This window comes from Lutjanus erythropterus, chromosome 7 (assembly GCF_056507025.1).
Source record: "Lutjanus erythropterus isolate fLutEry1 chromosome 7, fLutEry1.hap2, whole genome shotgun sequence".
Taxonomy (NCBI): Eukaryota; Metazoa; Chordata; class Actinopteri; order Lutjaniformes; family Lutjanidae; genus Lutjanus; species Lutjanus erythropterus.
In genome coordinates, this window is record NC_139323.1 from 27,946,831 (window position 1) to 27,969,140 (window position 22,310).

At 39.6% G+C, this 22,310-nt stretch overlaps 1 protein-coding gene across 1 annotated transcript in view; it reads right to left on the minus strand.

The window, feature by feature from the left end:
- myo9bl (myosin IXb-like) overlaps positions 1-18,509 on the minus strand; it is a 75,773-nt gene extending 57,264 nt beyond the window's left edge. Inside the window, exon 1 of the mRNA XM_084723438.1 lies at positions 18,073-18,509. The gene's annotated coding sequence lies outside the window, so the exon portion shown is untranslated. The remainder of the gene's footprint in view (positions 1-18,072) is intronic.
- Positions 18,510-22,310: the final 3,801 nt, after the last annotated feature.

Here is a 22,310-nt window from a genome sequence, read left to right on the forward strand (position 1 = left end):
ATCGCAAAAAAGGGTGGGTTTATTATATATTACCTTGCATCAGATTTACTGAAGGAAAGGCAGCATAAATAAAGGACTGGCCACCTTGTAAATAATATCCAAAATGATATCATCATCCTTCATGATGATTCACTATGGACATTGTCATATCCCACTTCAGTAGACATTGCCCAACCATAATAGGCAACATAACAACATAATTTGATCCATATTTGATCAGTACGACCCAGTTTAACAGTTTGATCTGAGTTTCAGGAGTCTCTGTTGGAAACCAGAGCCAAAATGGTGGCTGCCTGGTTCCAATTTTTCTCATGTTACAGCTAAAGGCAATACTAAAATATGTTTCTGGGAAAAAAAATGCATTTGTTTTGGTCTGAGATGCAATCGGTCTGCTGCAGCCTCTAGAGGAAGTAAATGTCGTATACAGCAACCTTTAACAGCCAGTAACTCAATAGTTGTTTTTTTGTTATTCATTTTTCAGACTGAGCTCCTCATAGATTTAATTTTCATAGACCACACGTGTTCGTGTCTACACGGCTGTGCTGATTTTCAATCATCTGTCACACTGGAACTATTAGAGACAGTCGTCTGGGGGTCAATATTTCACTGAGCTGTGCTGTTAACACTGAAAGTTATGACCCGTTTTATATGCTGTGAGTCTGACAAGCACAATTTTAAAAGAGCAATAGTATGCACAATCACTGACTCCAAAGAGTGGAGAACAGTAAATACCCCTCTGCCAAACTGGAAATAGAAGAAAAAAAAGCTGCATAAAACAAGCACTCTTCTTCTAAACTTCATTATAACTGAAGCTGGAGTTGGCAGTAAAAGCAGGAGTTGTTTGATAGTCCCTGGCAGAAGAGAAATAAGTCAACCAGGTCTTACTCAGTCTCCCAATTCCTGCTCCGTCCTCTTCACCCACCTTCAAAGAAAAGCTCCACCCAGAGGGGAAGAAGGAAGAGGAGGAGCAGTAGTAAGTCTAGAGTGCCAATTAGTGGAGAGAGAAAAGAAATATTTTGCCTTTATATGGGCAGTTGTTGTAGTGTTTATGATCTCACTCAGAGATGTGTGAAAGCCTTGAGTGTTATGCTCTTAGTCTGTACTACAGACAATAAATTTTCTTCCTAATGGACCTCCCAAGACTGGCACACATGCTCATATATATAGACTGTATAAACAGAGCAGCCAGTCAGTGCTGAGACACCACCAGCTGACTCTATGATCTGGCAGGAAGTGAGTGACCCAGTGACACATACAGGGTCGATGAACTGCAGCTGGAATTTGTCTATGTTAACTCTCTTTTTCACTCCCCACCCGTCTCCCTCTCTCTGTACACCTCACACTCTAACGCGCACATGTACACAAAGAGGTGAGCCATCGGGAAGAGATGATGTCAGCAGTGTGCGTGTGGACTCAACGATATGGTGACTCCCAGCATTCCTCTCTGGCGTCGCTGGAGGATGCTTGATAAATCTCATGAGTCAAGACTACAGAAGGCTGTGATTTGAACATAGGAAGTTAATCACTGCGATGCTAGTTAGACTAACTAGAACGTTGAATGCCTCTATAGTTTGATTACATTTCCACCAACACTGATGTAGCCCATCTATCCTTAGATCTAGACATGTATTATTCAACTTGGTTTGAAAATTGATTTAAAAAAAACTGAATACTTAAAAAATAACAAGGGCTCCCCCCAAGGAGACTTAACCATTACTCACTAATGGTCCCAGTTGATAAAGTTTTCACACCTCAAAGTTTTTGTTTCTGGTGCACCGTTGCTAACTGTGCTGTTGCTGCCATCAGCAAATTAGCTTACTTAGTGGTCCTATTGGATACTGCCTCTGAGATCAATAGAGGGCAGCAGATAGGGAATACAGCACCTGAGGTGATTTAACATTACAACGACTCTATTGGCTTAAACTGACAACTACTGTTTGTCTAGGACAATCTTTAGTCGGGGGCAGCCCTACAAATAACCCTTAATGATTAGATGATGATATAAACATTCTTCTATATTATCTGCACAATATCTACCTTATTGCAAAATTATTTGGCAGACCCAGGACAGGTGATAAAAATAGAGTCAATCAACAGAAAGTGTAGCTGTAACAATTTTGATAAATGATTAATCATTCAAGTCCTATTTCAAGCAAAAGTGCTCAACAACTTGCTACTCAGCTGCTTTTTTGTTATATGTGGTTGTGCACTGCATGTCTTTGGGTTTTGAAATGCTAGTCTGACAAAACGAATAATTTGAATATGGCATTTTTTATGACATTTTATCAAATTTGAGCAGTTTGTAGAAGAAGGGTCTATGTAAGAGCCATTTAACACCAGAATCACTTTTAATTTAATTGAAAATATTGCCATGGCTGAAAAAAAGGACCAGGAATCCCTTCAAGTTTGCTCTGGAGGACCCAGCCCTACACTGACAAGGCTAATGAGTAACTGCAAGGCTACACTCCCCCTCATGAGTGTTGTAAAGGAGACATTTCTGGATCTGACTCACAAAAGGATGAGCAACTTAGGTGTAATTGTAGAGACAAGTGAATATGAAGTAACAAGGGCGCTTCAGGGAAATCAGACTTTAACATAAAAAAAAAGATGTCTGACTGCTTTGTGGAGCGGCCAAAATGCCGGACAGGGAGAAGAAAAGACATTAACTACAAAAATAGTTGTGTTGTCAATATTCCTTCCTCTCACAAATTTTCAATGTAAGATACATTTTCCCACGCTTTTGGACAATACCGCAATCATACTGTGTCCTATATTGCTTGTTAGAAGGCTCTGCTGAAGCCATTTCTAGTATCTTTGGAAATCTTGAGACCTTGGCGAGAGTTTAAATAAAGCTCTGTGGGTTCAGACAACATGTGCTTGTAATGATGGACCCACTGAAGGCTTTGTGGGGTTGAGGAGGTTAAACATTTAAACATCTGTGCTAAAGTTAAATGTAATCATTCTGTTTTGTGCTGAATTTCAAACATTTCAAAATCCCCAGGTCCACCTACACTCCTTCCAGGGCACATCTGTGAGCCTGGCTGTACTGCTGTAGACCAACGCTCCTTTCCTCTCCCCAGGGAAAGTGGAGCAGGGGCCACTGAAGTATCCATCACCACTACAACTCTCTCTGCATGACCTAATGGAGATGAGAGGGGCTGGCTCTTTGCCAAGGCAGGCAGTATTGTCCTCTGGGCACAATGAGACAGAAGCAAGGGAAGTACAGATTCACTCTGTTTGTCTGTTTGTGTGTATGTGTGTGTGCGCTTCATGTGACTTTTGGCCCATGTGTGTGAGTGTGAGTGTTAAGGATTCATAAATGCACTCAGGACTAGTGTGATAGAGATAAAGACTGCTGCTGTTGCTGCTGAGTGGTGGTAAATCAGCCTCACAGTTGAGGCTCTATAGGAAGTGCAGATGCACCCAAAATGGCTGTGAATGGATCAGAGCCCTCCCACTAGAGCCATGTGGCCTATTCAAAGATGCAGCCTTTTGTTTAAAAGGAACCAAAACCTCAATCAGGGAATTAACTCATCCAGCAGACACCAACTGGGCTCAATAAGACAAACACAGATAGAGAGGGAACTATGAAGAGAGAGTGAAGGGAAGAAAAAAAGGGCACTAAAAGCTCATCTCCTCCCCCCGTCTTTAAGTCAGCTCCCAGGCTGGCCAGCCATGAACAATAAAACCAGAGCTGAGGAGCATCTGCTGCCTCCGTCTAAAGAAGAGGATAAAGGAGAGAGGAGCCGCAGGGATCCAGTCTTTGACTTGTTGATATTACCCTATTCAATGAGTATGGAACCCAAGCTCATGGTCAAAATCCTCTTCTGTGCCACAAGTAAGCTGCTAGAAAAGGAGTATGGCGTGTGGGGAAAGACATCACAGATAATACAATTAAGCCAAACCCTCAAATGCCTTTGAGAATGATAAACAACACCATCTGATATCTCCACCATCACAATTATGCAGTTGAAGGAGTGCCATAAAAAAGAAAAAAAAAAAAGAAAAGAAATGTGAAAATAAATAATGTTTATAACCACTCTTTTTTTGTTGTTGTTCCTCTTCATATTTCCACTTTTTTCTTATTCTTCTGCAGATTTAGTCTTACTGGCAGTCCTATGACTCCATACACAATGGCGACTTTCAGACCCATAACGAAACTCCAGCTAGCCAGCTGTCAGTCACAATAAATAACCTTAGCTGAGATGGACAATGCTAATCGATTATAACATGGTTGTCCTAGTCCAGTCCATTGATCTGCCACTCCCAACATCATGTGTCTGAGTCATGTATTGACAAACAGAAGTGGGCCGCTGCTCATCTGACATCCCTTGGAGGTAGGTATGACCCCATATCACACGAAGCTTATTCCAAGTCAAGCGAGAGGGGTAAACATCAGCAGCTGGGATCACTGGACAGCCTACTTTAAAACAACCTGAAACCCTGGCTGTGTTACTCCTCCGAAGCTCCCACGTGTCGGTTCGTTCCGCTGTTGCTTCAGGCAGTCTAACATGAGTGTTAGCCACAGCTTTATGAACTTCTACTTTATGTACATTTCACAGCAGGTCAGTAATCCAAGAGGCCCAGGTACAGCCCTACACCACCCCCCTGTGTCTCGCCACCCGTCTGTCTCAGTTGTACTGCTGTGTTTTCATCTGCTTCCTTAACTATGCCTCTTTCCCTCCAACTTTCCTGTCATACCACTGTCTTTCACAGAATCACCCCCAGTGTTACCCTCCAGTTCCTCCACTTCGACCCCCCACTGGTCACCCTCTTCTGCTCCCCCACCGCCTAACATTTGGCACTGCTGCTTTAACTCAGTCCAGATGCCAAGCCACACTGAGCAGAGGAAAGCGAACTCTGCTTACTACAACAACGCATGTCCTGGTGTTTTTGATTTACACATAATGCCCCTTTACTATTCTGTCATCCAGTCAAACAGGTCTGAGGGCAAGCCACAGTGAGCAGGGCGGAAAGGCCAACAAAACAGTTTTGAAAGTAACACAAAAAATTATAAGTGCTTTGTATTTCATCATCAAACCACTCAAAACGTGTTAGAGAGTGCTGCAACAGAGCACAGGGAAGTTTCCATGCAAATATACATGCAAATTCTCTTTGCCTTTCTGTCTTGCACAGCCTTAAGTCTCAGGGTTCTTTCATCCCTGAGCTTAATACTAGGATGAGATGATGTACAGCTACCAAGAAATGTATGTTTTCAATCAGTCTGATGAGCTGAAACTCTAGATCCAAAGCAGCAGCGTCCGTCCACATGAAATACACCAGACGAGTGAGGCCATAGCATGTCTGGCTTAATGCAACCCAGAGGGTTCTGCTGAGTCTGATTGGCTGTTTTGGGATTCCACGCTGGTTGGTGGTGACAGGGATTCTGGAGAGTTTTCCGGACCAGTCATCCACAGCCATGTTGGACTAATAGACCAGCGGTGGACATAAACAATACAGTGATGACGTGTAGGACACTGGTATGTTCTTCATTAGTATTTATTATAGACATTCAGAGGCTAGGCAAAAGAACATCACACCAGTACAATGTAATGTAACCCTCCAAAAACTAAATATCTTTGGAGGGTTGGTCAAATGACTACACAATTTGACTATATCAGTTGGGCTTTGGGATACAGAAATGGGCATTGTTCACCATTTCCTGACATTTTATAGGCAAAATTATTGACTTATTGTTCAAAAAATATGAAGTTGACTAATTGTTAATGAAAATCATTGTTATTTGCTGCCCCAACCGAATGACATGTGGTGTCAGGTAAAACTTTAGGGGTACTACTACTACTAGGGTAATGACAGGCTCAGAATTAGCTTTTTTCCTCACGACTGTCCTGAACAGTTTCAACTGTCTTTCAGCTGCCCCAGACTAAACAACTAGTGTCCCAAATGTTAAGTTCTTTTTTCATACTACATAATAAATATAGTTTAATAACTGTGTTTCAGTAACTTCATTGACTCACTGTGGTCTGCTATGGAAAGTCTGGCAGTTGTTCCCTGCACTTACAACTATCTGCAACTACAACTATTCACGTTAGGATTATTGTTTTAGCAACTGGTTTAGTTACTGTTTCTTGCTCATTTTTAACTATTTGATCTATAAATGCATCACTTTAAACAGCTGCAAGTGTAAATGCAAGTCTGTATCTAATTGGCATACAATGATGGAAATGTACATACACACACTTTGAACATATCTCATAGTAAACAGTTTTATACGCCATGACAGTGTGTAAGAGTGTGTAAGAGTGTGTGTGTGAGACAAAGACTAAAGTTTGTGCAATTCTGTTTGAATACCAAACCATTAAAATGACACATTCCATGAAGTGCAAATGCAATAATTTCATTTGTATTGATAAGTTTCTTGACTGACCCACACATATCTTTGCTGCTTTTTTTTTTTATTTTATTTAATTTTTAGAGTTAGTGGCTACTGTACTAGGTTGCATTGAACAGATGTTCATGTTATTGTGTACACAATCAGCCTAAAGAAAGATGTTTGCTACTCCTAGCATCAAAAAGTCTCATCTAAATAAAAGCTAGTATTTGCAGCATGTTTATTTGATTCAGGTGCATTTGATATTAGATAAACAGCGTCTGCTCAGGATGGTCTCCAGTTACGGAAACACTTCCTTCCCATTCAGCGTGATGAACCACAGGCACAAACACACACAAACATACAGTATGTCGTCTGAAGATGTTGGGCAGCTGCAGGCAGAAATCAGGAAGAGGAGAAAAAGGAAGCGAGGGGAAGGAGGTAGACAGAGGGGATTATTGTACAGGCTCACTCATGTGGGCTACCCTGCTCTAAAAACACCTCCCAAACACATGACTCCATTGTAGCACCAGAATAGTCACTGCACTGCACCAACTTCATACTTATTTAAAATCCCTTACCCCAGTTACACTTGCCACACAAACTTTCTTTATTCCTTTGGGGGAAAAAGTTCAAACACAATAGGGATACAACACCAAAATTTTATCTCAAAACTGCTCCTGTTTGTAAGCATACATCACAGCAAGTAACAGGAAGAAATTTAACCTAGCTGACACAAACTAATGGACTGTCCCCCATCCCCACATACACACCCACACTCACCCTTGACAGCTAGTCACCTGTCAAGTTAAGAGACTGAATGCACTTTGAAAGAATGGACTGTTTTTATCTGATTTTATTCCTATTTATTAGTTTATAATGATGCTTATATTTTATTATGATGTTTACTATTTTATTGAATGTTTCTATTGCACTGCAGTCACTGATTGAGAAACTAAATTTCGTTCTCTTGTGTATGTAAATGCACAGTGAAAATGACAATAAATATCCTCGACCTTGACCTAAAGCCTCTGTTCTCTCTGCTATGACACCATGTTTTAGCATGGGAGAGCTCACAGAGGTAATGAAATCATACTTTACCAAACGGAAAACACCTCAATGTTAATAGCAATATTACTCATTCTACATTTTATACACACTCTGACCTCAACTTGAACCTACAAGTGGGACAAAAAGCAGCAGGACGACAAAAAAAAGAGTTCGTAATGAAAGATGTGCAATGAAATGGAGAAACAAAGGGGAAAAACCATAATCTCAGACATTCTAACATACAATAGATTATATGTGGCGCAGCTAGTATAAGCTATTGAAAACATCTTCCCTGTGGTGTGTCCTGATGATGTTTGGGTGGCCTGGCAGATTCACACCCAACGTGTGGATGATAAGCATCTTAGAAAGGATAATGTCGTTCTAACATCTAGGCCTAGGTTGACCTTTTTTCTAAATCTACCAGTCTGCATTGTTTTAAAAGAAGTGGACTGGACAGCAACAGTAGGAAAGAACAAAACACCATTGAAAGTTCCAACATTTTCTTTTACTGTCCCTTCTGTACGGATCACATCATGTCTCTTACCACTCCCACTCTATCACCTGAGCCAGCAGACATCCTGAATGATTTCTGTCAGATGAAATGTAACTTACATATGGAGTCATTCATCAGTGACCAGAGTCAGACTGCACAGTAAAAATAGAGCAAAAACAAACAGAACAGAGTAGCGCCCAGCCAATACAGAGCACATGGCCAAGGTCTACTGTTCCTGCTCCATCTCTCTCGCTCTCCTTCTACCCTCAGCTTCTCTCTACCTTTCCATCCCTTTCCCCCATCTGTGCCTCCCTTGTCTGTACCCTTTGTGCTTTTTGCTTTTTCTTTCTCACTTCTCTTGTCACTCTCCACAGCCTTTAAGGCATCCAGTGGTAAGACTGAGCTGCAGTGAGCAGACTGGGACAGAGTTCAACCCTAATGCTGAACACAAAACCCTATATATGCCCAAAATACATGGTTTGTATTACGTTTGGACTGGAAATGTATGCCAAAGGGCTAACATACATCAGAATAATGGTGCAGCAAAAACCTGTAGTTCACATACATTATGTCGTGTTTTGTTTTCCAAAGAAGAGTAAGCCTTGCCTGGTTACACCAATAGTTATGTTTACATGAACACAAATATTCTGATTAAGCTGTAATCAAGCAAATATGTGAGTAAAGTGAATTAAACACTATACTCTGTTTTGTTAATGTGATTTTACTCACTATCACAGAAACAATATGTGGTATACGCCAATTTTATTCTGAAGTTTGAAACTTAAAACTGATATAAATACACACTTAGAACTAATTAAAATGACAACCGTGTGCTTCAAGTGGTTCTTAATGGACCTTATATGCACAAGTCCAACACTGTGCCACCTCTGCCATTGTCCTCTGTAACACACTGGCTTACTTCTGCCCTGGCACATATAATGGGAATGGTTTGTCAAGTCTACCGCCTCGCCTGGCTACGTTTATTCACTTTTTCCTCACATCATTTCAAAAGAAGTGAGTAAGGAATGACGTTGGAGTTCATTTCCTTAGACTTCCAATCCAGTCTAGAAGCCCAACCCAATTTTTGACAACATACTTGCACCTTTAAAACCGGAGTTTGGACTAAGTGTTGTAATGAGTTCTGTTTCCTTCCCTTTATGGTCTTAGGACTTCAGATTAATTTGTAAAGCTCTTTCTTCTGTACTTGCACATCTGTAATGCTTTACGAGCATTAAAACAACCCAAACTACTTATATGATTCAGAATCAGGATCAGGTTTACTGCCAAGTAGGTTCTCATACATAACGAATTTGCTGTGGTATGTTGGGGCATAAAGATTAGGAAGCAAGAAGTACAAAATTGAAAACTGCCAGAAAAATATCATAATGAAGGAAATTTGCACAATATGAACATTATTTAAATTAAAGAGCTGTGCAGTTTGTGCAAAATATTGTCTGGGTAATGTGCAAAAGTTCACGTGATGAAGTATGAATGCAATGATACATTATGACATACAGTCAGAATCCACAGTCAAGTACGGAAATTGCAATATTTTTCTCGTTTGCCACATTTCAAATGTGCTTGTTGTGGGTGGTGTTTTAGAAAGCAAAATATTACAATTAAGTCCAAGACAATTAAGACAATTAAGTCTTAAACAAAGTCTTATCACAAAATGCTCTCATGGCGAATTTTTGACTGTACAAAGAATAGACTGTCATGTCAATGATGGACATTTAGGTACATAATAATGCTAGATACACTCAAGACAGTATATCTGTCTGGCCCTCGTTAGCCATGCTTAATGATCGTACTTCAACAGCCACCCTCAGAGCTGGACCATGGTGCAAAGTAATAGCAAATAGAGCCTCAGGGTGTGCCCTCTCTCTGCCCATAATCCAGAGCCAAGGGACAGGATCAGTGACCGCAGAGAGGATGGAGGGGGAGGTTACAGCACTCACCACAGCCATCAACTAGTCAGTCAATCTCAATCCACACACACACACACACACACACACACACACACACACTCAACAGTCTCCTTCCTGAGGGTGACCGCTACAGCTGAGGGGGCAGGGAGTGAGTGACAGAAAAGCTTCCACTCAATACATCAGACTTCAACTCTGAGATAGAAGCACAAATTGGATTCCATATTTTTATTTGTAAAAGGCTGTGTGCACTGTTGACCAGTAGTGTTACTGATGCATAGAACCTGCTACACTTAAACAAATGAGTAGTTTATTGAGAAACATATGGACTATGATCTATTGTGGACAGTTTTACTATTTGTGTTTTTTTGTAGCTCACATGTTTTTGTTTGGTGGCCCTGTGCGGCTGCTGCTCAGTTTTGGCTGACAGGCTGCAGGATCTCACTGGGAGATCTACAACCACAGAAGTCTCTGCCAGAACTAAAGCCCATGCATCAAAATCACTCATGGAGAGCAACTCATACAAACTCGTGTCAAAAAAAAGTATCGCTGTCCCTTAAATGTGAACAGCTTAAGAGTCAAAAAAGCTGAAATCCTTTTGAAACTCAGAGCTGCTGAGCTTCATGTAGCACAGCTGGTAAAATTGGATTAATGTTAGTATTTCTCACTGTATAATCCATGTATTTGAATGTGATGAACACCAGGTAATGTAAACATTGTGGAGGGATGATGTCACATATAGATTATAACTTAAAAGCCATATGAAATCAGTGTGCTCTAGCTGTCTGAAAGTGGTTAAAGGATGTCTTCTATGATATTGACAGACTACTTTTCACTTCGCCGTGGAAAATTCTTGAGTTGTATATTTTCCTTAAAACTTTAGCTTGGCTTACAACTGTGCCTATAATCAGAATCCAAACAGGCAGATCTGGTATAATCATAATCATCACAATCAAGCTTTGATCCCAATTATCCTGACTTGATGTGTTTGGACCCTGCAATAATGGCTGAGTGAAGACTTAAGGCACAACAAACAAATGCACAGCAAAGTAGGCCATCCCTAAACAGTCGGTCTGCCTTTTCCTCACTTATACCCTATCATTACTGCTGGGTCTATTTATAAAGCCCATAAATTCAGCTTGCCACATTGAAAGAGCCAAGTTACCAAGGAGTTTGTGGAACTGATGACTTTAAAACCTCACCACTCTCCCTCTTTTTACCTTCCCTTGTCTAACTTGCTCGCTCACAAACTTTCTTTTGCATGCATTCTCCATCTGGTCCAGTCGCTACAAAATACAGGTCACTGCAAATCCACACTGCAAAGCTTGGTTAGCAGCTTTCTCTAGAACGCAAGGCTATTTTTTCTCCCGTCTTTCACCACAGAAAGGCGGACCCTGGAGCATTCCTGTCACTTTATAAGCGCTGACACACTGTATGTACACAAAAGCGCACACATATGCGTGCATACTGGTGTCCCGTTTCTCCTTTCTGACCTCCTTCTTTCCATTTCTGCCTTCCTCTTCCCTCATACACTGACCCAGCTCTTTTTACAGAGTACACAGGTACAACTGAAAGGGAATCATACAGTTTTAACTGCAGCTTATTCAAATCAGCTGTCCACATCTGGGATGAAAAGATATGGAGATTTGTCTTTTTCAATGGATGAGTAATAAGAGATCTTAGAGTCTGCTCTCCTGAAGTTATAATAGTAGCATGATAGCATCTGAACCAGCCCACAAGTTTACAAAAGGCAGGAAGACTCTTAACACAGCCAATTGTAGTGTTCTTGAGCAGCAGTGTAAGTAACAGAGCAATAAAAACATCTTCCTGATGAGCACACATAATAGAAATGCAAGCCTCTACTTGTTTGACTTTATTGCCAGGCCCTTGACAATCACCGCTTCAGTATACTTCATGTAGTAGCAAACAAATTGACACTTCATCAACAGCCGTTTCTCAACATTTACAGGACCACGGTGCCCTGGTAGGTCAGCTGGTGCCCCATGGTGGAGTGTGTCCCCTGTTAATCGAGGCTGGGGGTCCTCTGCGGTGGCTGTGGGATCAACTCCTGCAAGTGGCCTTTTGCTGCATGCCATCTCCCAACTCTCCTGTCCTCACTCAAAATATTCATATGTGAGAGGCTGAAATCAGAGTATTTGGACATTTTTTCCTTATAAAAAGGATCACTATCACTATCACAATTGCAATATGGCCAAGTGCAATCACGCAATTTTTTTTGAACAAGGAAAAATGTGTCAGAAAACAGTATACTAATGAAGTACTGAATGCTGTATAGACACTGTGGCCTAAAAATCTTGTTCTCCAGATTAAAGAAAAAATGTCTGTTTGGTAGAGACCCCAACAAATATTACATTATCAGTATTTTAAGTTTTTTTTTAAGTAGGAATGGAAATTGTAATGCAAAAATGACCATTTCCACTAATCCTATCACATATTGCAATTTTAGTCCAAATAATCACAATCTGACTTTTTTACCATATCATAGTGTTTAATTGATTATCAAAATAGTTGGTAATTAATTCAGCAGTTGACAATATCACAACCCCACTCAGGTAAGTATGGTGATGAATCTTCAGGCAATGTAACACCCAGTCCTATTAATGAATCAATCAATTCAAAACCACATGTTTAAAACAATACAATATTAATTAATTATAGTATCAAAAAGCTACAAAAAATATCTAAGTGCTCATTAAAAAACTGAATTTTGCCTTGCAAAGAAAAAACAGACAAATGTTTAATGACGTTTTCTGTACCAACTGTGACTTTAGGAAAAAAAGTGTCTGCATAGGACCCTTTGTCTTTTTGCTGTTGTATCGTCTAGAAGTGTGTTACATATGCCTCAAGATAGTTGAGTTAGCTCGTCCCTCCGACCTACTAAGGCTTTTCTGCAGTGCCATGGGACTGCAGGTGTCTGCGTCATACCACCGGCAACCTACATCATCTCGGCCCAGGACACCAACTGCACACAGAGACGACGCACATGCTGCTAAGGGACTCATTACAAATAACTCTGCAGCCATGGCACACCTTGGCTCTACCTGTTCCTCTGTCCTTGTTCTTGTTCTTTCAGAAACCTAAATTAGTCAAATTCAGAAGCAAAAGGAGGAAAGAAAAGCTTTAGGCTGAACTCACATGAACAAGGTTGCAACACAGTACACAAACTCTTCATCTCTGCTTTGAACTAGGAAAACAGATTTAATACAAAGTTTTGCACCTACTGCATATTTTGTGTTGTAATAATTCTTTGAAATGGGACAAAGTCAGCCAACCTTTCATAATCTACACATTTTACACAAATACACCAAAAAGTAAGCTGAAACCAGAAAAAAAAAATGCCAGTGTGGTCAGCACTACTAACATATAGCAGACAACTATTTGGCCTAATTTCCCACACAAATCATGATTCATCCAACAGCTATGAGAAACAAATAGTTTCCAAGTACCTCTAGGAAGCCTCAACACATTTGGGGCTAAAAACACACAAGATAAGATGACAGAAGTGTTGATAGATCCACTGCAGCCTACACAAAGTTGCTTGTACTGTCTACAACACAAAAATAGTCTACACACCTCTGAAGTAATCTAAAAATAAAATATGCTCATACATAGCCACCAACACCGTAGACCATAAAACTTCACATGACATCAATGTAAAAATAACCCAATGCAATTTCACTACTATTTTTCGCCCACCATTTCATTGCATATCGTTGCCTTTTACATTTTTATAAACCATCTTGCTGGCTGCAGTTGTGGCGTCATGACAGAGAGCAGCTTGCTTGGTAAGCATTGTATTAGGAAACAACTTCAGTTCCTCTAATGTGGTTCAGGTTGATGATCCAAAACAGCTATAGATCTAAATTTATTAAAAACACTGGCATAAGCAGGATACATCCTCTACAGATAACACTAACGGCTCTGTGTGGACTGTTAAAACGCACAAAGCTCAGCTGAGATAAGACTGATTTATAGTGTTATTGTCTGAGAGGAAATTAACATTCAATAACATGCAAGGTATGATTTAGTGGTTGAAAATAAATGCAATAAAGCTGACTATGAAAGCTGAGAGTGAGGAAATCCTCGAATCTCTCCTCTGAGAAATGTTAGCACAGCTATGATTGAAGCAATTATCTTTTCATCCGCAGTTTCACACAATTGCATCCGCCAGGATGTGTAGACCAATTACAACTCAAGGCTGAGCTGGAGATGTAATTGGTCTTCCTTCCCCCACCCCCTTCTTATCCTCAACCACTGTCAGCTGAGCTCTGCAGTGGGGTTTGCAGAGTACTAACCATTAGCAGGGGGCCATATGGCCCCTTTCTTTCAAAGAGGGCAGAGAGTTGCTCTGAGGGCTGCCTGAGTGTTTAAAAGCACTTAAAGGAGGAATGGGAAAAAATAAAATTGGCTGCACTGCAACATCATTTGAAAGGTTTTCCGTTTGCAATCATTTGAAGGTACTGAGACAGGTATGTTAAGTGGAAAAAACATGTTTTGACTAATATTACAGCTCTAATTCAGGTGCCATTTATACATCTTCAGACAGCATGTTCAGATCTGAATAATATCTGTATTCAGTTATATCCAATCTCTCCCCCTTTTAAATTTCTAAACAGTTAATATGACTGAAACTGTGAGACAGGAAGCATTTTAATAAATGTAGATGTGACTCTTAAGCTTTCTCTCGGGATTGGGATGTTAATTAGATTTTGAATATGACAGATGGGGCCCTGATTGGATTGGATATATTGATGCTTTGTCCACAGCACAGTGTAGTTGGCAGGGCCTAGAACACCAGTGGGCTTAAACTGCAAACACATCCACCACACGCCGCCATGTCTCCTGTGTCACCCATTAGAAGATGGTTAATTTTACCTTTACTGCCATTGTTTACATTACACACTATGTTTCAACAGAATAATTATTCGTAAAGGTTAAAGTTACATTTCTTAATAATAAAAATAATAGACGTGCAAGGCCAAATATGTTGCTGTGCTCTTCTTTTTACTGAAATGTCACTTGTGCTTTTATGTTTCATGCAAATGCTTTGCAAAGTCTGAGAAAAGATATGCTATTGTGATATGCTTAAGTACTGTTTTCAGCCTCTCAGATGTGGAGATTTCCTCCTTTTTTTACTCTATTTTAAATAAAATAAAACAACATCTTGGATGGGCATTTTTTGCTGGCTTCTGACAGTTTATAGACTACTGATTAATCAATCTATAAAACAATCAGCAGATTAATCAATAGTGAAAATAATCATTAGTTGCAGCCCTAAATAAAGTATAGCTTTAAACAGTAATTTCCTCAGAAAACTACACTCAAACTAAACTATAATGAAATAGATCCTGTCCAACCACTACACTACAGGCTGATGCCCAACCTACTTGCTTTGCAGGGTTACAGTATAGCTGCAGTACATCCCTAAACACTCCAGCAGGTGAATATTTATGATGTTCCACTCTTTAGTCTCGCATCTAATTTCAAGTCATTCATGAAAGCCTGGGTCACAACATGTAGCTGTCAGTGTGACAGAAGGAAGTGTAAATACATTATTTCACCATGAGGAAGTAACTTGCTAGCGAGGCCACTGGAGGAGAGCAGAACAGAGTTCAGACTAAAGAAAACCAGAGAAATGGAAAGAGGGAAACACAGAGGGCGAAGAACTTCTAAGAGAAGTGCATATGTGTGTAATTTTAGTGTTCCTATGTATGATTACTTTTTTCCACCACCCAGACATTAGTCATGTAGCGAGAGCTTGGTCCTGCAGCTTATGTGGGAGGTTTTGTTAAAGCTTGGTCAATGTGCTACTGTACAGAAGTTCAGCTGCAAAATGATCACATTAGTGTGGTTACTTTATATGTGAATCTTAATATATTTAACATTGAGGATGTAACAATATATAGAATATCATTATATTGCAAGATAAAATGTCTCTATACCGTACTGAACTGTGATGATATCTATCATGATATTAGCTGGTTAATTATTTTATTTTATTTGTTTTGTTTTATGAAGGGACTGCTAATGACTGCTGCATTGTTTTTTGTTTTGCAATACTACATAAACAGTTTGTACCGATTTTTCACATACGCTCATGGTTAGCTACTTGTATTTTATTTTATTTAAGAAGGAAAGCAGTGACGCTTAAAACAGACAATATGTAAGTTCTGCTGCTAGAGATCTCTCTCAAATTAATACAATAACAACAGAAATCGTTTGATGACCTCATGAAGTAGCGTGGGATCATGGGTGTTGTTGTCCTCATTATTTAACAACCACTACTGCAGATAAAAATCTATCTGGCATGACTGAGGCAGACACCATGTTCATGGACGAGGTAATATAAACAATGTTACATTTAGTCAAGTTGACGACTTCCTTCCGCATTCTCTGATGCCGCTGACGTATATCGTGTTCTCCCATAAGTTATAGCAACGTGCAGCTAGCAGGAAATGCACCGTTACCTTACCGTTAACATAAGTCCAGCATTATTAATTTAAATGCAGAAATGTTCACAAATTATAACTTTAAAGGGAAAATTCACCATCTTTTGTGTGACTATCCAGTCAGTGTTGATGGTAAATGTGGTCAATTGAAGCAGTTAATTCCTCAGTGCATGCTATATTGACCAATAAAATGGAGTTCTTCTGCTGCAAAATCTGTTGTTCTTCCTGCATCTGGTGATATCACTATGATGCTGTTGTTGTTAAGGAACTACTATAGACTATTTCAGCTTGGATTTCTAGTTTCTGTCTCTGGGTATTCAAGAGGGATGCTAGATGAGTATTTTTGTCACCTAATGCTGTGTTTTGCCCAATAAAGTAATAGAACTAAGATACAGTGCTGATAAAAATGGTAACATGTACAAGCGTGCCTACAGTGCATCCTGGTACATGTAGGCACTGCTGCACAGCTCTGTAAGCTCTGTTTGTATTTTGTAAAAAACACCTTTGTAAAATACATAATTATCATTACAACAATGGTGCAATAAATATTGTGATATTTGATTTTGTCTATATTGGCCAGCGATGGTACAACAAACTTGTATCACTTTAGCCACTTCCAACCTTTGTTGTCAGTCACAACCTACATGATCAATAATTATCGATATAGACCAATATTAAACTTCACTATAGTGATAGGTTTTTCTGCTATATTGCTCAGGCCTACACTGAGGAAATAAATTCATTGTTTTTCCATCAGCACTGATTAAACATCCATATGAAAAGTGCCAAAGAAGTATTTTTTATGAAAAAAAAAAAACTGTACACATCAGATTAATTTATTTGAAGTTTTTCAAGTCTATTTTTGTTTGTTTTTTTTAATATCAAAATAAATTTATCATGGAGTTTATCTATACTGAGTTTTTGGTATTGTTACAGCCCTAATTTGCCATGCGGAAACATTAATCAACATCCTAAGCAATGTCATTTAGAACAGACAATACCCATCAAATATCATGGTAACAATACTGTATCAATAAATCTCTTAAAATAATAATAAATCTCCCTGCTCTTAACAGATCTGTTGCTTCATTGTTGCTGTATTATAGTACTTCACATATCACTGGCAATCAAGGCTGTAGTCAGCCATAAATTGTGGAGGACACATAATAACAGTTATGATACACTGGCAATTTGGATAAGTTGTAGTTGCCCCCTTTTCTATACTATACTGGCTGGGTTTGTGTCAAGGGCTAAAAAAAAAAGTCTGCAAATTAAATAAACTGAACACTGTGAGTCTTTGTTGACGCCAACAAAACAACAACCCAGTGACATGTAGGTTAGTCACACTATCAACCAGGCCTGCGGACATCGCACTGCAACAAGTCAGCCTACATTCTCAGCTCATTCACACACTGGATGCAACTATGCTACAGTGGCACTGACCAAACAGGCGCCATGCTGTTATCAACTACTGAAATTATTGGCTATCAAAGTTAGCTAGTAAGCTCGCTCCATTTTGTTTTTTTTAAACGGGACGTTAGGAATTAATAGAGAACGGTTGAAACGGTTGAAGGCGCAGACATCAATTGACTTGAGCTACTTCATATTAGGTCAACTTCCTATAACAGCTCTGTCAATGCAGTACCTGGCAGTCGTTAAAACAAAAAAAAAAAAAGTCAACACGTATCCAACAGTACACCAAAATATTTCGACAAACTCACTACTTTTCCTTATAAAGTTTTGCTTTAAAGAACAAGGTCGTACAAAGCCAAGTGTAACGTAACAAAACAGCGTTTACCGTACCTTTCCCGGCTGTTTTTCTCATTGTCTTGTTGTAATCCTTGACTGCATTCCTCGCTATTCAACCAACTGGCGGAAAAATAAATGATAGCCAAGTCGCAGCTTTTCGGTCAGTGGTGTGGGTTTTTTTCTCCTCTCCTTTGATGAACTGACTTGTGTTGCCAGCCGGGCTAACACACAGCGGTAGAGTCCCAGACAGACAGACAGACAGACAAAGCTCCCGGTTGAGTCAGTTTGAGGGTTTGAAACAAGCCGAGGTGGGGAGGAAATAAAAACAGCCGACAAAAAAAAAACCTCGTAGCCTACTTACACGCTCATATTAAATAAAGAAGAACAGTCTCTGAGATAAAACAGGCTCAAAAGTCTAACATTTCCTTACAGGCTGTGTGGTTTTCTGACCGGCTAACCAGCTAGCCTGTCGCTACTACTTCCTTTCTCTTTGCCTAAATAACACCAGCAGTCTGAGCGGTGAAGAAAAAAAAAAAGTTGAGGAAAAAGGCTCGAGCCAGATTCTATACAATGAAGGCACCCTGTTGCTCCCGGGCGTTTGTTAAAGAGCAGCGCCCCCTGCAGGATCACAGCGGTGGTGCCGCTCAGTGGCGCAAAGGCTCCGGCGTCGGCATTATTGTTGAATCACCAGCCGGGGGCAGCATCTCCAAACTTTTAATCTTGACGAGAACCATCCGGATAGGACTAAATCTCAAATTTAGGCATTTCAAAACCAGGAGCCAGTATTTTGAAACTTTTAATCTGGACAAGAATTAGCCAGATTCGATGATCAGCCTCCATCGGTCGGTCAAAGTAACATTACATTAACACTAACATGAAAATTTTACTAATTAAATCTCTCACTGGATGTAAACAACAACAACAAAAAAAAACAAAAAAAAACAAACTGCAACATAACTGTTTACCCTCAGTAAAATAGGAACCCTGCATCATTTAGCAATATTATCAAGCATGATGCAAGTGAGAATTATTTTGCATATTGCGCAGAGGAAGAAATGTGAAATTCTTGTTTTTTGTTTTTTTTTTAAAACAGCAACAGCTTGGAGTTTGTTTTTTGGTGTTGAAAATATTAGTTTATTAGCAAATCATTTAATTCAAAATGGATATTGTTTTGACACGATCTGTGGTACTTAATCTAATTTCCTAGTGGGATCAGGATAATCCTGATTTTTAGCATCAAAATTATCTGGATTTCTACCTCAGAGTTTTTAAATACCCAAAATGAGATTTTATCTGGATCCTGGGTAAAATTGGATTACCAAATCTGTATCCTGTCTTTGAAGGATCAGGATCTTATATCCTAGCTTTGAAATAACCTAATTTGAGTTTTAATCCTATCCATATAATTGTGATCTGGGGCTAGTATTTCAAAATTTTTAATGTCAATCAGAAATATCTGTATTGGATTAAATCTCAAATTTGGGTATTTCAAACCAAGAGATGTGATTCTGACTCTACGAAATTGGGATATGGAGTTGGTAATCCAGTCTGTCGACAATGGCGCCCCCCCCCCCTCCTCACTGTGCCATAACTTGAATGCACCTTTTCAGGCAGCTGCCGATGGTGGGGCTCCCCTCGCTGTGACTTTTTAAATTTATTAATTAATTACGACTTTGACATGCTCTTCCTAGCAGGTTGACTGCATGCAACTCAAATGTGGTCAGAAAAGCCTTAAGACCTTGTTAATGTCAAATTGTAAAGAATGTAACGTTTCGCCAAACGACTTTGCCTCAGCAACAGTTCAGGCCTGAACATATGATGTGGCTTTCGCCCATGGCCATGACAATAGTCACAGCACCACCTACTGGCAGCAGGAAGTAAGCCTAATGTGACAATCATCATTTAATTTGCATAGAATTTACACAGTATGGTCTACACTTCATATATTGGAACACAACATACAATTAGCGGGTGTTCTGTAGCAAGTGGAGACAGGAAGTGACATCGAAGTCCTTCCAGCAGCATCCAAAGCGTGTGAAAATTCAGAGCCTCGTCAAACAATCAAGGTCTGGCAACGGGGCTGCTTTTGCTTTTGCAGTTTTAATTGAAATTAATTTGTTAATCCTTGAACTGAGTCACATTTTTGTGGGCTTAAACATGATCAAAAACTCACCAACTGTGGCACACGCATCGGTTGTGGCGAATATTTACAAGTGATATAGCTTTGGTGACACAGCATGTTTCACCAACATGCACGGAAACCGGTACACACATGCATCATGCCCAGACACATGAAAAAAGCCTCATGTACCCATGGCTTAAACTGAACAGAAAGTCAGTGTCAATGGTGCAATTTGCACTAAACGTCACATATTTGAAAAGAGTCCAGCCCTGAACACATCTATATGACAATATTTCATCAGAGTCATAGTGCCACCTGCTGCCATAGGAAAGTACATGTTTTAGACTTTGACCTGATCCTCGTAGCAGGTTGACCATTTCCAGATCAAATGTGGTTAGAAAAGCCTTTAGACCTTGATAATGCTGAATTGTGAAGATTGTAACATTTTATCAAATGATGTTGCCCTGGCAACATGGTGAACATTTTTATGTTTTGCCATGACACAGGAAGTTGTTGTAACTTTGTGGACTTCATGGTCACATGTCTTATTTTGACAAAGTCCTCCAATAGAATTAGATTGACTTCAGAAGTGGTGTTGCTATCTAGATTATGATCAAAAGTTATTAAAAGATTCATCTATTGTTGAAGGGCTTGGCATTGAGATTTGATGTTTTTCTGTGAAACAGGAAGTTGCTCTAATTTGAGTATAAATGATCCAGTCAGCCCCAAACTTCATATGTTTGATAAGAGTCCCTTCCTGATCACATCTACATGCCAATCAGGATTTCACTCAGCATGCCCCCTACTGGCAACAGGAAGTAAGCCTTGTATGACAATCATCATCTGATTTACATGAAATTTTAATGATGTGGTCTACGCTTAATATACTGGGGCATAACATATAATTAGTGGCTATTCTGTAGCGTCGCCCAGTGGAGACAGGAAGTGACATTGAACTCCTTCCTGTGGTGTCCAAAACACATGAAAATTCAGAGCGTTGTTGACTGGTCAGTGTCCAGCGACGGGGTCGTGGCAGCTGCACGTCCCAGTGGGTGCAGGGGTGTGAGGGCCCATTCGATGCTTCTTGCAGCTTTAATTATAGCTGTTTTGTGACAGCTGATTTGTGAAATGTTGTTGTTATTTTGTCTCTGATCAGCGTACGGCTAACTAGTCATCTGAGGGTAATATGTTGCTATACAGCAGGTTGCACACATTCTTGACTCAAATAGAAGTATAGATACTTGTGTAAAAAAGGCTGGTAAAAGTAGAAGTATTGATTCAACTTCTTAACTCCAGTAAAAGTGAAAAAGCTCAGGCTCTGAAATATACTGAAAGTATAAACAGCAAAAAGTATGCATGCTTTCATATCGCGTCTTTTCTGTCCATTTTATCTTGTTACGTCGTCTTCTTCATTTTTGTCAAATTACATCTTGTCACTTCATTTCATCTTTTACATTGTTTTTCATTTTTTAAGGTTACATTAAATTGGATCTCCCATTCAAATTTAACATAATTACAATTCTCAAAAGGCAAAAACAATCATTTCAATTAGCTTTTTTTAGCAGCACTCTCCAAGTGATGCTGCATGTTGCTCTTGACAGTAGAATGTCTGTAATACTACTTTAAGGCCACCAGAGTTGACAGCTCAACACAGTGCAAGTCATCTTCACCACAAAGACTGGAAATCAAGTCTCAGGCAATCACCTTTGAAAGAATTAGTTTCATATATTGCAGCAGTTGCCCAGATGGTGTCACCATATTAAAAAAAAACTCTATAATGCAACACTAACATCTCAAATCATGAGGTTAGAATTACCAGTTTTTCATGCTCTTGGAGTCTGACACCACCATCGAGCCATTTGTCAAACAAATCGTCTATAATTGCCATCAGATTTTGTACACAGCCAATTTTAATTGTTTCCATCATGCTTTCATCTCAGAGTTCAGATATTTGTTATTTTACCACAACACACAATGGAAGTTGATGTCAAAGACCCACAGCAGGAAGGGAGGTGGTTTCCCTAGATGTTTAAAGCTCCACCAATCAGTATTTTTTTTTATTTTCACAATGAATCAAGTGGATATGCGTAACGTGAAAGAACTGGTGGTGCAGTGGGTGTGGAAGTAGGCAATTGTTTGCATGGATGAAAGACATAAGACCCTTTATAAG